Source organism: Bufo bufo, chromosome 3 (genome assembly GCF_905171765.1).
Source record: "Bufo bufo chromosome 3, aBufBuf1.1, whole genome shotgun sequence".
NCBI lineage: Eukaryota > Metazoa > Chordata > Amphibia > Anura > Bufonidae > Bufo > Bufo bufo.
In genome coordinates, this window is record NC_053391.1 from 299,646,667 (window position 1) to 299,661,663 (window position 14,997).

At 43.7% G+C, this 14,997-nt stretch overlaps 1 protein-coding gene across 1 annotated transcript in view; it reads left to right on the forward strand.

Annotated features, from left to right (window-relative positions):
- ADIPOR1 (adiponectin receptor 1) overlaps positions 1-14,997 on the forward strand; it is a 54,433-nt gene that overhangs the window by 9,424 nt on the left and 30,012 nt on the right. The window contains exon 2 of the mRNA XM_040424195.1: positions 10,713-10,799. The gene's annotated coding sequence lies outside the window, so the exon portion shown is untranslated. The remainder of the gene's footprint in view (positions 1-10,712; positions 10,800-14,997) is intronic.

The following is a 14,997-nucleotide window of genomic DNA, read 5'->3' on the forward strand; positions in this document are numbered from 1 at the left end:
TAGTACTGGCGTGAGAGAGGTTGGTACCTCCTTTTTAAAGTGGTTTTGTTTCCCGTTTCCTGTCCTGAGGAGGGGGCGGACGCTATCTAAGGGTCCTGTCATAGGCTCAAGGAAAAAAGATTACCAGTAAGTGTAATCACATATTTCTCATGACAGAAACCCTTTAATGTTCATGCACCAATTGAGATGGCAATTGGAATAAAAGTACCTTTCCTTCCTGATAATTGCCTGCTCGTCAGTGGAGGTGAAGAACTGTATTTAGATGCAGTCATCACCTCCACTGTAAACGTATGGCTGCTGGCATCACTTGTCTACAGTAGACTTGTTATACAGTTTCATTTATTCTGGGGTCATCACTTTCACACGAACTATTGATCGCCAAATTTTGTGGATGTTTCTTTTATATACTCTACTGATAATTTCCCTGTGTATAAGGTTTCATTAAAAAAAAAAAAAAAAAAAACGGCTGCTGCTTGTTCACCAAGTGAATGGTATGTTTTCTCACGGAAAAAAATGGTTTCTGTGAAGCAGACCGCAATTTGCGGTCCCCAATGCACGGGCACCGTCCGTATGGCTGATGCTGACGGACGCAGACCCATTCAACCTGAATAAACTTGAAAAAAAATAGAACAAGTGAAGGGGTCTGCAGCTGTGATGCGGTGCAAAAACGTCCTGTGCCTCTATATTGCGCACCCACTGTTTGCAGGCCGCAATACGGGCCCCAGCCAACTACGGCCATGTGCATTAGCCCTGATTCATCATCCCCGTATATGCGGACCGGCCATTTGCAGCCTGTAATATGGGCACGGACAGCCATCGCCCTGTGTATGAGGCCTAAGGGGGAGTTCACATCACAGTTTCATTTTCCGTTCTTCTGATCGGTCAGAAGAAGAGGGGGGGGGAGTAAATTGTAAAAAATGGATCCTTTTGCATTTGTTTTAGCCATTTCTGTCTGAGATCAGTTTTTTTCAGATGGAACAAAAGCACTATATGTAGGACTTTTGTTCTGTCTGGAGAAACTTCTCAGACACTAATGGCTAAAACGGATGCCTAATGTGCATAACTGATGCAACTGGATCCTTTATTTTTCAGGATACCGTTTTTCTGTTCTTCTGACGGATCATAAGAATGGAAAAAGAAACTATGATGTGAACGCCCTCTAAGTCATCACTATCTGATCGGAGAGGGTCCAACAGCTGAGACCACCGCTGCTCAGCAGTGTGATTGTAGCTTAGTCTGGGCTAGTGACGGCATGTTTATTGGTCACATGACTTGGGGCAGCTCACCCACATAGAAGTAAATGGGGCTGCAATGCCATATATAGCCGTTATACAATGTACCGTGCTGTGAATGGTGCGCTGCGAACAGAATGCAATGCTATCTGGAGCACCATGGCGTCTTGAGAGAATTGTTTGGCGGGCCCATAGAAACACCCGGAAGCACTTCTGTGCGCTTTCGGGTCTGTGTATCTGCACTGCAAAAGATATTACATGTCCTATCTTTTGCCATATTTTGTGCATGGTGGACCCAATGAAATCAGTAGATCCATACCCTGATATGAAGTTCATACTGCTGGAGACAAGTGTGTAACTGACATATATCCGGGGACACATTGTTATACCGGAGACGAGTGTGGATCTGACTTTTGTGATATCAATAAAAAGTGATATACAATATGATAGCATAGTCTAATGTACATCAGATCACTTTGATTACTGCGATTCACTGAGGGATAGCATAGATGAGTGTGTATCCAACCATTTGTAGCATAAAAAGGTGTGCAAAGAGAAGTGTGTAGCTGTATGTTCTAACAGATAATACCTTGCTAGGGACACAGAATCCCCAGCCATAGACACACATATATTATACAGACACACTGCTAAATATGTATTTGTACAAAAATAAGGTATGTAAAATGTATGTACATGCACATATATAGTCCGTATAACATGTGCATATATAATTTATTTATAACTCTATATCACTATGCATTGCTAGGGATCAAAAGCCTTACTAGTGAAAATAACATAATCATGATTACCATGTCTGTGATTGGAATAGTGCTCTGTGTATTGCTGTCATATAGCACTGGAGGAGGTGAAAAACACAGCTAGGAGTACTGGCAAGAAGGAAATGTACTGTCTAGTACATGGAAACAAACTGAGCATGCTCCCTGGAGTACTGGGCTCTGAATGATTATGTAATGGGTGTAGCTATTAGGCTGATCTGGAGTAGTAGGCGGGGAGGAACAAGAGAGACTATTTAATAACCATATCCCCCCTTATTTAATAACCATTTCCCCCATTAGGGGCAAAAAAAATAAAACACCAAAAAAAGCCGCGTGCATTCCGCATTTTATGGAACGTCCCATAATAGAACAGTTCGATCCTATTTTTTGACTAAAAAAAATGGCGAATCGCGCAGTTTTTATTTATTTTTCTGTTACGGCGGTCACCGCATAGGACATTTTTTTAATTTAATTTTTTGGACGTGGCGATATGTAATATGTTTAGTTATTGTTTATATATTTTATATGTAAAATTGGGAATAGGGGTGATTTAGGCTACTTTAACATGAGTTTTGGGCCGATCATGGATCTGCAAAAAAACGGATCCGTTACAAATGGATCCGTTCATGATGTATTATTGTAACATAGCCAAGACGGATCCGTCATAAACTCCATTGAAAGTCAATGGGAGACAGATCAGTTTTCTATTGTACCAGATTGTGTCAGAGAAAACAGATCCGTCCGCATTGACTTACAGATCCGTTTGGCTCCGTTTCGTTAAGCGGAAAGCAAAACGCTGCAGGCAGCGTTTGTGTCCGCCTCCAGAGCAGAAGGAGACTGATTGGAGGCAAACTGATGCATTCTGAGCAGATTCTTATCCATTCAGAATGCAATAGGGCAAAACTGATCCGTTTTGGACCGCTTGTGAGAGCCCATGACGGATCTCACAAACAGAAAGCCAAAACGCTAGTCTGAAAGTAGCCTTATACTTAATATTTTGGTGTAATATATATATATTTTTTTTACACTTTCTTTATTTGATAACTATTTCCCCCCTTGGGGGCTAGAACCTAGGATCTTTTAATGCCTTGTACTATTCACCCTAATACATCTCTATTACGGTGAATATGATCTCACACACTCTCCCTGCTGCCATGTGCATAGTACACACACCAGCATGGAGCTCACCATGGCAGCCAGGGCTTCAGTAGTGTCCTAGCTGTCATGGTAACCGATCGGAGCCCCAGGATTACACTGCTGGGGCTCCCATCAGAAGCTGCCACTGCCACTAAGGAGGAGGGGGGGACCCTGTGGCCACTGCCACCAATGATTTTAATACTGGGGGGGTTGAGGGGAGGGGGCGCACTTTGCCACCAATGATAATTAACATTTAATACTGGAGGCGGGTGCGGCACCTGAGGGGTTAACTGCCGCTGATTGCAGCTCCCCGCCAGCACCCGCCTCCTGGATTTGTATTAAACGTTTACTTTTGTTGCTGGTGCAGTGCGCCCGACCCGCTTTCCTCACTGGTGGCTGTGGCACAGGGGGGGGGGGGGGGGGGGGAGAGAGTGCTTCCTTCTTCCCTGTGCTGCTGAGGAGAACATGGAGCGCAATTCTCGCGAGAACTTGAGCTCATTCTCCTTGGCTAAAAGCGAGGTGCTCTGATTGGATGCGCTCACAGCCAGGGAGAAGATAACCACTCCCAGGGAAAATAAAAGTCTCTGCCTAGTATAACAGTCGCCTCATTATAATATAAGGCGGTAAAATATACGGGGTCCAACAGCGGACGAACAGGGGGTTCTTTAGAAAGGAAAAAAAAGTGCCATGGCATCAGTGGGGGCCGCCCTATAAGGTAGGATAATAAGACTAAAGCTAGCCTGATGAAAGGTCCTCTTTAAGGGGTTAAGAACAACTGGGACAAGATGGCAGCCCCCATAATCGGCATTAGGAAGTAGAATTTAAAAAAATGTTTGGTTAGAGAATAAAAAAAAAAATAGAAAAAAAGGATGTGTCTCTATCTGGTATCAAGTGTCATAAAAGAAATTTTAACCCTTTCGACCCCCGGAGGGTTTTTCATTTTTGCATATTCGATTTTTACTCCCTGCCTTTCTGGGGTGACAACTTTTTGTATAGCCAGCTGTATGAGGGCTTATCACAGATAGAAATACCCCACCAGAACCAGGAGCCAGCACGCTCCAAACGACAACAAGCATACACAGGATAACTGTAGCCAGTATGAGGTTACAGGCAGCCAGCCGACAGAACTGCACACAGCATCCATACTCAGACCCTGTTCACACGCAAGGCGGCAACCAGCATGCATTGCAGAACCAGCATACATGGGAACACCCACAGTCAGTACACAAAGCGCATGCTGCCAGCTAGCACGGCATCGGTGACCGAAACCACAGGGATATGGGTGTGGGGAGACACAACACAGGCAACGGTTCACACACGAACAACGCAGCCAGCATGCAGCCCCTAGCAACCAACATACACAGGAAACAGCCTGCAGCCAGCCTACTAGGTGACACAGATGCATGCTCAAACAGCTGATCAGTGGGTGTCGGACCCCCACCGATTAGGTACTGATAACCAGAGGATAGATCATCAATATGAAAGTCTTGGGAAAACCCCTTTCATGTGATTGCCAAAGTATAAACGGCTAATGGTACTTGGTCAATGATAACACAACAAGGTGGTGCACCATTTACTTTGGGTTGTGCAGAAGGGTTTATATTGAGGCAGGGTCAATGCTATGTACACACACCTTCAGAGGCAATTTTTGTTATTGATATAATTTTACTAATTTTTGGCTAAAATTATTTTTTGGGCTTTATTAAAAATATTGCTGTTCTGTCGTAAAGGGTTAACTGTTTTTCTAAATGTGTGACTGGTACTTTCACTTTGTTCATCTAATAAACCTTTTCTCTAAACTACTAAGAGGACATAAACACTTATAAGCCACATTCTTATCAGTAAGATAAGAACTGAGCTAAAATGAGTGTTTATAATGTCAGAGAGCAAAGATAAGGAGCTTAGCTTCCCTGCCTGACTCAAAAGAGAGAAAATACATAGGCTGCTTCTAGAGCATCTTAGGCTACTTTCACACTTGCGCTTGATCGGATCCGTTCTGAACGGATCCGATCATATTAATGCAGACGGAGGCTCCGTTCAGTACGGATCCGTCTGCATTAATAACTTAGAAAAATTTCTAAGGCTACTTTCACACTAGCGTTCTGCTGTCCGCTCGTGAGCTCCGTTTGAAGGGGCTCACGAGCGGAGCAGAACGCTTCCGTCCAGCCCTGATGCAGTCTGAATGGATGCGGATCCGCTCAGACTGCATCAGTCTGGCGGCGTTCAGCCTCCGCTCCGCTCGCCTCCGCACGGCCAGGCGGACAGCTGAACGCTGCTTGCAGCGTTCGGGTGTCCGCCTGGCCGTGCGGAGGCGTGCGGATCCGTCCAGACTTACAATGTAAGTCAATGGGAACGGATCCGCTTGAAGATGACACCATATGGCTCAATCTTCAAGCGGATCCGTCCCCCATTGACTTTACATTGAAAGTCTGAACGGATCCGCTCAGGCTACTTTCGCACTTAGAAATTTTTCTAAGTTATTAATGCAGACGGATCCGTACTGAACGGAGCCTCCGTCTGCATTAATATGATCGGATCCGTTCAGAACGGATCCGATCAAGCGCTAGTGTGAAAGTAGCCTTAGCTATGTACAGAAAAGATGGCTCCCTATTTTTAATAAAGACCAATTGAAAATGCAATAATAAAAAAATTACCTCAAAGGTGTACACAGTCTTTAATTTGACCCTGCCTCAACATATACCCTCCCGCAGAACCCAAAATAAAGGCTGCACTTCCTTGATTGTGTAATCACTGACCAAGTACCGCAAGCAGTTTACTGTACTTCGTCAATGTTAGCTCTATCGGATTAAAAGGAACCTGTCAGCTACAAAATGCACCATAAACCACAAGCATTACCGAGGGTTGGTGAATTTTATGCACTATGCAGGTCAGTGCTTGCACAGCACTGGGGATGGCACATGGGGTACACTGACCCACGGACCGTGCTAAAACACTGATGTCTGAATTCAAAATGAATGGGGACGTGTGCTGTCCCTGGAGAGCACGTACAGCACGCATCCATGAAACACTGATGTGTGAATGAGGCTTTATAGAGGAAGTAGCTGCTGCAGGCAGAGCAGTGTGGGGGGTGTCCAGCCTGTGACTCATCACTGTGTAGTGCAGCCAGGCTTGTATATCAATAAAGTTATGTATTCAACAAAACAAGAAGGGGAGAAAGTAAACAGATCTGCCAGGATAATCTAATGTTTTCCGGGGGGGAAAGCATATGTATGGAAGGTGAGGGGTGTTAAAAGCATAGAAAAAGAAGTTTGATTTTGGGACCTGACAACCTCTTTAAGCCCTCAGATGCCGCAGAAAATAGCGATCGCAGCATCTGTGGAGTAAGACAGAGCAAAGTGGCTCCCTTTGCCTTCCGATTGGAGCCCCCACAGTGAGATCACTTGAAGTTTCCCAGGCCTCATTGTAAGCTGCCGGTAATGCTGTACCCGAGGCACAACTTTACAGACAGGCAATGAAAATCTCATAGACCATTATACAGGGTGGGCCATTTATATGGATACACCTTAATAAAATGGGATTGGTTGGTGATATTAACTTCCTGTTTGTGGCACATTAGTATATGTGAGGGGGGAAACTTTTCAAGATGGGTGGTGACCATGGCGGCCATTTTGAAGTCTGCCATTTTGAATCCAACTTTTGTTTTTTCAATAGGAAGAGGGTCATTTGACACATCAAACTTATTGGGAATTTCACAAGAAAAACAATGGTGTGCTTGGTTTTAACGTAACTTTATTCTTTCATGAGTTATTTACAAGTTTCTGACCACTTACAAAATGTGTTCAATGTGCTGCCCATTGTGTTGGATTGTCAATGCAACCCTTTTCTCCCACTCTTCACACACTGATGGCAACACTGCAGGAGAAATGCTAGCACAGGCTTCCAGTATCCGTAGTTTCAGGTGCTGCACATCTCGTATCATCTGAAGGCAATCGTCTATGCTGTGAAGATATGATGTGTCACATGACCCTCTTCCTATTGAAAAAACAAAAGTTGGATTCAAAATGGCAGACTTCAAAATGGCCGCCATGGTCACCACCCATCTTTAAAAGTTTCCCCCCTCACATATACTAATGTGCCACAAACAGGAAGTTAATATCACCAACCATTCCCATTTTATTAAGGTGTATCCATATAAATGGCCCACCCTGTAGTTCTCTCTCATGGTCTGTGAGATAAGCGATAAGAAGATCACAGGTTATAACCCCCTGGGCTAAAAGTTACTGAGTAAATTTTTTTTTTTAAATACCATTATTTTTGCCCTCTAAGACAGGGGTCTGATTGGGGGACTTAATTGAGGTCTATTCTGAGGTCTGAATGGGGATCATTCACATGGAGGTCCGATCTGAGGTGTTATTGGGGGACTTATTAACATTGGAGGTCTGATTGGGGCTGTGAGCTGAGGTCTGATTAACATTGGGGGTCTGAGCTGAGGTCTGATTTAAAATGTTTTTCTTATTTTCCTTGATGCGTCTTATAGGGCGAAAAATACGATATATAAAAATATAACAAATACAAGTCACCCCCCCTTTCCTAGTTTTACATATAAAAAATAATCATAACCGGTATCACCATGTTAGAAAATGTCTGAACTATTAAAATATTTTTAAAAAATTCTGGCATTTTTTTGTCACATGACCCCGCAAAAGAACTGAATAACAGTGATCAGTCATATGTAACCCCAAAATGGTATTAATAAAAACTACTCCCGCAACAAACAAGCCCTCACAGTGCTCCAGACTAAAAAAAAATACCTAGTAGCCATTGGCTCCTGAACTGAAAAATTTAGGAGCCAAATTAAATTTTTAGTCGCCAAATCAAAACCGAATCAAAATTTTGGTATCGTGACAATGCTACTCCGATCAGATTGGCGTAGGGTTGTTTCTATACCAAAAATTTGATTCGCTTTCGTCACCATTAAAAAGTATTGCGATACTCAATACCGCGAGAAAAAAAAAACGCCAAAAAAAGCCGCGTGCATTTCGCATTTTATGAAACGTTCGGCCCATAATAGAACAGTCCTATCCTATCTTTTGGGGTGACAAGGTGACAAAAAAATGGCGAATGCTCACCGCATAGGAGATATTTTTTAATAGTTTGGACTTTTCGGACACAGCGCTATGTAATATGTTTATTTATTGTTTATATATTTTATATGTAAAATTGGGAAAGGAGGGATTTAAACTTAATATTTTAGGGTACTTTCACACTAGCGTTTTTCATTTCCGGCATAGAGTTCCGTCACAGGGGCTCTATACCGGAAAAGAACTGATCAGGTATATCCCCATGCATTCTGAATGGAGAGTAATCCGTTCAGTTTGCATCAGGATGTCTTCAGTTCAGTCATTTTGACTGATCAGGCAAAAGATAAAACCGCAGCATGCTACGGTTTTATCTTCGGCGAAAAAAACTGAAGATTTGCCTGAATGCCGCATTTTTTTCCCCATAGGAATGTATTAGTGCCGAATCCGGCATTCAAAATACCGGAATGCAGGATCCGTGCAAGCGCAGACCGGTAAAAATATGTAAAAAGATACAAGACGGATCCGTCTGTCCGCATGACAAGCGGAGAGATGTATTCGTTCTTGCAATGCATTTGTGAGACGGATCCGCATCTGGATGCGTCTCACAAATGCTTTCAGTCACATCCAGATCGGCGGAACTGCTTGCCGGATCACACTGCCGCAAGTGTGAAAGTAGCCTTAGTGTTTGTTTGCTTTTTTTTTTTTTTTTCTTACCATTAGCCCCCTTAGGGGCTGGAACCCTTGTCCTATTCACCCTTAGGCCTCTTTCACATGGGCGAGATTTCTGCGCGGGTGCAATGCGTGAGGTGAACGCATTGCACCCGCACTGAATCCGTACCCATTCACTTCTATGGGGCTGTGCACATGAGCGGTGATTTTCACGCATCACTTGTGCGTTGCGTGAAAATCGCAGCATGCTCTATGTTGTGCGTTTTTCACGCAACGCAGGCCCCATAGAAGTTAATTGGGCTTCGTGAAAATCGCAAGCAAGTGCGTATGCGGTGCAATTTTCACGCATGGTTGCTAGGATGAAATTCTATTCACTGTATTTTCCCTTATAACATGGTTATAAGGGAAAATAATAGCATTCTTTAATACAGAATGCTTTGTAAAAGGTCAATATAATAAACATTATATACACCCCAGTATAATAAACATTGGTGGCGCATAGCAGCCGGTCTCCTGTTCTTTCTTCAGGACCTGTGGTGACATCACTGTGCTCATCACATGATACATCACCATGGTAATGGACCATGTGATGGACCTCAGTGACGTCACCACAGGTCCTGAAGAAAGAACAGGAGACCGGCAGCTACGCGATCAATTGGAGGAGGTGAGTTAATATTATTATTTTTTTTTTTTAACCCTCATTGGCACTGCCCGCTGCGCCACCAATGTTTATTATGTTGGTGGGGGGGGGGGGGCGCACTGCGCCACCAATGTTTATTATACTGGGGGGGGCGCACTGTGCCAACAATGTTTATTATATGGGGGGGGGGGTTTGGGGCGCACTGCGCCACCAATGTTTATTATACTGGGGGGGGCGCACTGACCCACCAATGTTTATTATACTGGGGAGGGGGGGCGCACTGCGCCACCAATGAAGATAACTGACCTGTAAATACAAATACAGGAGGCGAGTGACGGAATCAAATAAGCTGCACCCGACCTCTGACGGGGAGCTGCGATCCGCTGCAGTTAACCCCTCAGGTGCAGCTCCCTGTCATAGAGGTCAGGTGTCGGCTATTTGATTCCCGCCTCCTGTATTTGTATTAACAGGTCAGTTATCTTCATTGGTGGCGCAGTGGCCACAGCCCCTCCTCCTCCTGTATCTTCTTATTGGCGGCAGGCAGCACAGGGGGGAGGGAGAGACTCCTTCTCCACTGCGCTGCTGAATAGAACATCGGCGGCGGGGCAGAGAACTATCATCTCCTGTGCCCCGCCGCTGTATTTAATGGCAGAGCTGCGGCGGCGGATCTAGTCGCAAATGGCGACAAGACTAAAAAGTCATGTTGCCATTTTAAGTCTGGAGCCCTGCCTCATATAGCTTTGTAGAAGTAAAAGTCAGCTGTCAGAATATGGCCATGCAAAGAAAATTTTTAATTTTCTCCCCAAAAGGTTTTTATTTTTTTAAAGTAATAAAACAAAAAAACTATACAAATAATCGTATTGACCCACATATTAAGGACATCATGGCATTTTTAACATGGAACGTTTTTTTTTTCTTTTTTTTTTTTTAATACAGGACATAGCAAATTAAATTAAATGGTGCCATTAAAAATAAGCCCTTATATTGCTGTGTGAACTCAAAATGAAAACTGAACTGAACATTTTAATAGTTATGACTCTTGGAATGGGAGGAAAAAGAAAAAAAAACTCAGGCCTTTTTTTAGGCACTGTTATGAAAGGGTTAACCTGTCCCATTTCATTTTTTTTAATGCCCAGGCATTTATTTATTTATTTAACTTTTATTTGTTTGACTGCCAAAATAATTTTTGCAATGTTTTTTTTACTTGACCCTGCAGCTCTGCTCCTGCCTTGAGACACCCGGTGGACACGTGACCGCTGGGACTAACATAGGAAACGGCTCCTGCTCTCCCCCCTGCGCTCAGGTAAGGCTCTCCTTCTGGCACAGGGTCCCAGTTGTGTCTGATAGCCAGGACCCGACCTGCTCCTGCTAGATTGCAGGAGCTTTAATTAGTATCTGCAGATAGGATGTATATATCCAGTGGGCAGTCGGGAAGGGGTTAATGAAGTAGAGGAGTCAAAGTTAATAACTTTGGGGTCTAGCTGTCATGGATGTAGTAGGGGGAACACCAAAAGACAACAAGAAGGAAGAGGAAATACATTAGGCCTCACCGCTAGAGAAGGAAAAGGGTCACCACCTATAAAACCCTGCTCCTGGCCCTAACTCCTATCCATACACAGGAACCTGGGATGCCCTGGTAACCCTCTGATGCCCTAAAGGTAATGACAGGGCAGAGACAACCCATTCCTTCCCTGGTGAAGGAACAAGTGTCTCGCTGAGGCCTAGTAAACAACAAGGGGGGGCATACAAAACACAACAAGCGGAGCACTTAACTTCTGAGGATGATGGATGAACAGGACTTCAACAAGAACCACACTCCAGCTCTTCCAAAACCAAATGAAGCTATTCAGAGGTGATGGGTAAAGTCAGACTAAATAGGGAGAGATAAAGGTCACATGATCCACACCTGAACAGGAGGTGGACATACTAGCAACACAGAGACAAAGTGAAACCAAAAGAGGCTGTCAGATCACTCATGTGCAGTCAGTCTTTCAGACCTTCTAACACCTATCACAGGTGTGAGACTAGCATAAGTTAATAGTTTTGATCAGTTCCTTTTAACCTCAGTGTGTCTTCTGCTGATGATTGTAACAGACAACAATGGCGCACGTGGTCACCTCATTAAAGGGAGATTGTCATGTCATTTTCACCAATATAAGGGCTCATGCACACGAACGTAGCCTGCTTTGCAGTCCGAAAATTGTGGGTCCACAAAGCATAGATTCCGGCCACGTGTGTTCTGCATTTTGCGAAGCATCCTGTCCTCTCTAGTAGTGTTCCCCAACTCCAGTCCTCAGGGCCCACCTACCGGTTTTGATTTAAGAATATCACACAGAATGAACACCTGTGGTAAGTCCTGAGGCATTGACACTAATTATATCACCTGCTCAATACTAAGGAAATCTTCAAAACTGGCAGTTGGGCCCTGAGGACTAGAGTTGAGGATCACTGCTCTATAAAACTATCCTCTCCTTGTGCATAAAACAAAAAATATAGGACATGTTCTATTTTTTTTTTTGCGGAGGAGCAGAAAGGACATATGGATATCCAAATCATGTCAACTGGTCCGTGCCATAGCTGCTGGGTGCCAGGGAGGCTTTGACCCCTTCAGTACCACTGCCATACATGTAGGGTGGAAATCCTATTTTAAAAACAGCAGAAACCTGGTGGCTATTTTTGAACAGGAAACACCCGGATATAGTGTCTGTGATTAGTGATTGCAGACGTTTAACCCCTCAGATGTTTTTTTTTTTTTTTAAAACCTGTAAACCTCTGGGTGTCAGAGGGCATTCAAACATTCAAATTTGTTTTTGTGTCATTGTGCAGGAAGTCCGCCACTTCTGTCATATTTGTTGAGTTGGATGTGATAAAGTCAACATATGTATACGTTATGGCACCTCTTTAATCCATGCGCTGCAATGTGCTTGGATTAAAGTTTCTGCCCCTGCCCTGCCGATGTTATGGACAGTGTAGAGTCCAGTACTGCCAGCAAGGGACCAATTAGAGTGGTCCCTTGCCGGCGATCACTCAGATTGGTTACTCTGCACAGACTAACCAATCGGATTGTCTCAATTTAAAAGTGCCGGGTTCAGGCTCTGATCTGCACTCTGCATTGAAAAGTACTGTACAGTACAGCCATTAAGCCCCACTGGATCTTCAAGATTTTAAAAAAGTGTGAAAAAATATATAAATGTAAGAAAAATGTAAAAATAAAATAAATTGCCTTTTCCCACATCTGCTCCTTTTATAAGAGAATGAAAAATAAACTACACATAATTGGTATCGCCGCATCCGTAATGACCTGATCTATAAAATGATCATGGTACCAATCCCGCATGGTGAACGCTGTAAAAAAATATAAATAAACAATGGCAAATTGCTGTTTTTTTGCTTTACCTCCCAAAAATATTTAATAAAAAGTGATCAAAAAGTCATATGCATCTCAAAACTGATACCAATAAGAACTACAGCCCATCCTGCTAAAAATAAGCCCTCATACAACTATGTTATTGGAAAAATAAAAAAGTTATGGGTCTTAGATTTTGGTGATGCAACAAAAAGTTTAATAAAAAGTGATTTTAGGATTTAAAAGTGGTAGAAAATGGAAAAAAAACTATATAATATTGGTGTCTACATAACTGATCAATAATATGTTGAGCCCACCTACCAGACGACAAGGTAGCTTCTTTGTTTGCTGTATTATTGCCAGGTAGCTTGCACCTGCGATTTGTCTCAGGAGGTGCTGTTCCGTATATATATATATATATATATATATATATATATATATATATATATATATATATATATTCTATATTCTATATTATACACACACACTGCTCAAAAAAATAAAGGGAACACAAAAATAACACATCCTAGATCTGAATTAATTAAATATTCTTCTGAAATACTTAAAATTAAAAAATGGAAATCAAATTTTTCAACCCATGGAGGTCTGGATTTGGAGTCGCCCTCAAAATTAAAGTGGAAAAACACACTACAGGCTGATCCAACTTCATGTAATGTCCTTAAAACAAGTCAAAATGAGGCTCAGTAGTGTGTGTGGCCTCCACGTGCCTGTATGACCTCCCTACAACGCCTGTGCATGCTCCTGATGAGGTGGCGGACGGTCTTCTGAGGGATCTCTTCCCAGACCTGGACTAAAGCATCTGCCAACTCCTGGACAGTCTGTGGTGCAACGTGACGTTGGTGGATAGAGCGAGACATGATGTCCCAGATGTGCTCTATTGGATTCAGGTCTGGGGAACAGGCGGGCCAGTCCATAGCATCAATGCCTTCGTCTTGCAGGAACTGCTGACACACTCCAGCCACATGAGGTCTAGCATTGTCTTGCATTAGGAGGAACCCAGGGCCAACCGCACCAGCATATGGTCTCACAAGGGGTCTGGGGATGTCATCTCGGTACCTAATGGCAGTCAGGCTACCTCTGGCGAGCACATGGAGGGCTGTGCGGCCCTCCAAAGAAATGCCACCCCACACCATTACTGACCCAATGCCAAACCGGTCATGCTGGAGGATTTTGCAGGCAGCAGAACGTTCTCCACGGCGACTCAAGACTCTGTCACGTCTGTCACATGTGCTCAGTGTGAACCTGCTTTCATCTGTGAAGAGCACAGGGCGCCAGTGGCGAATTTGCCAATATTGGTGTTCTCTGGAAAATGCCAAACGTCCTGCACGGTGTTGGGCTGTAAGCACAACCCCCACCTGTGGACGTCGGGCCCTCATATCACCCTCATGGAGTCTGTTTCTGACCGTTTGAGCAGACACATGCACATTTGTGGCCTGCTGGAGGTCATTTTGCAGGGCTCTGCAGTGCTCCTCCTGTTCCTCCTTGCACAAAGGCGGAGGTAGCGGTCCTGCTGCTGGGTTGTTGCCCTCCTACGGCCTTTTCCACGTCTCCTGATGTACTGGCCTGTCTCTTCGTAGCGCCTCCATGCTCTGGACACTACGCTGACAGACACAGCAAACCTTCTTTCCACAGCTCGCATTGATGTGCCATCCTGCATAAGCTGCACTACCTGAGCCACTTGTGTGGGTTGTAGACTCCGTCTCATGCTACCACTAGAGTGAAAGCACCGCCAGCATTCAAAAGTGACCAAAACATCAGCCAGGAAGCATAGGAACTGAGAAGTGATCTGTGGTCACCACCTGCAGAACCACTCCTTTATTGGGGGTGTCTTGCTAATTGCCTATAATTTCCACCTGTTGTCTATCCCATTTGCACAACAGCATGTGAAATTGATTATCACTCAGTGTTGCTTCCTAAGTGGACAGTTTGATTTCACAGAAGTGTGATTGACTTGGAGTTACATTGTGTTGTTTAAGTGTTCCCTTTATTTTTTTGAGCAGTGTATTTGTTGGGTATATAAGGAGTGTATGATGTAGTATGAGGTTTAACACACTGTGTATGTGAGCTATATATTTATATACCTCATATTATACATATACTAAATCATACACTCCTTCTATACCTCACAAATTAT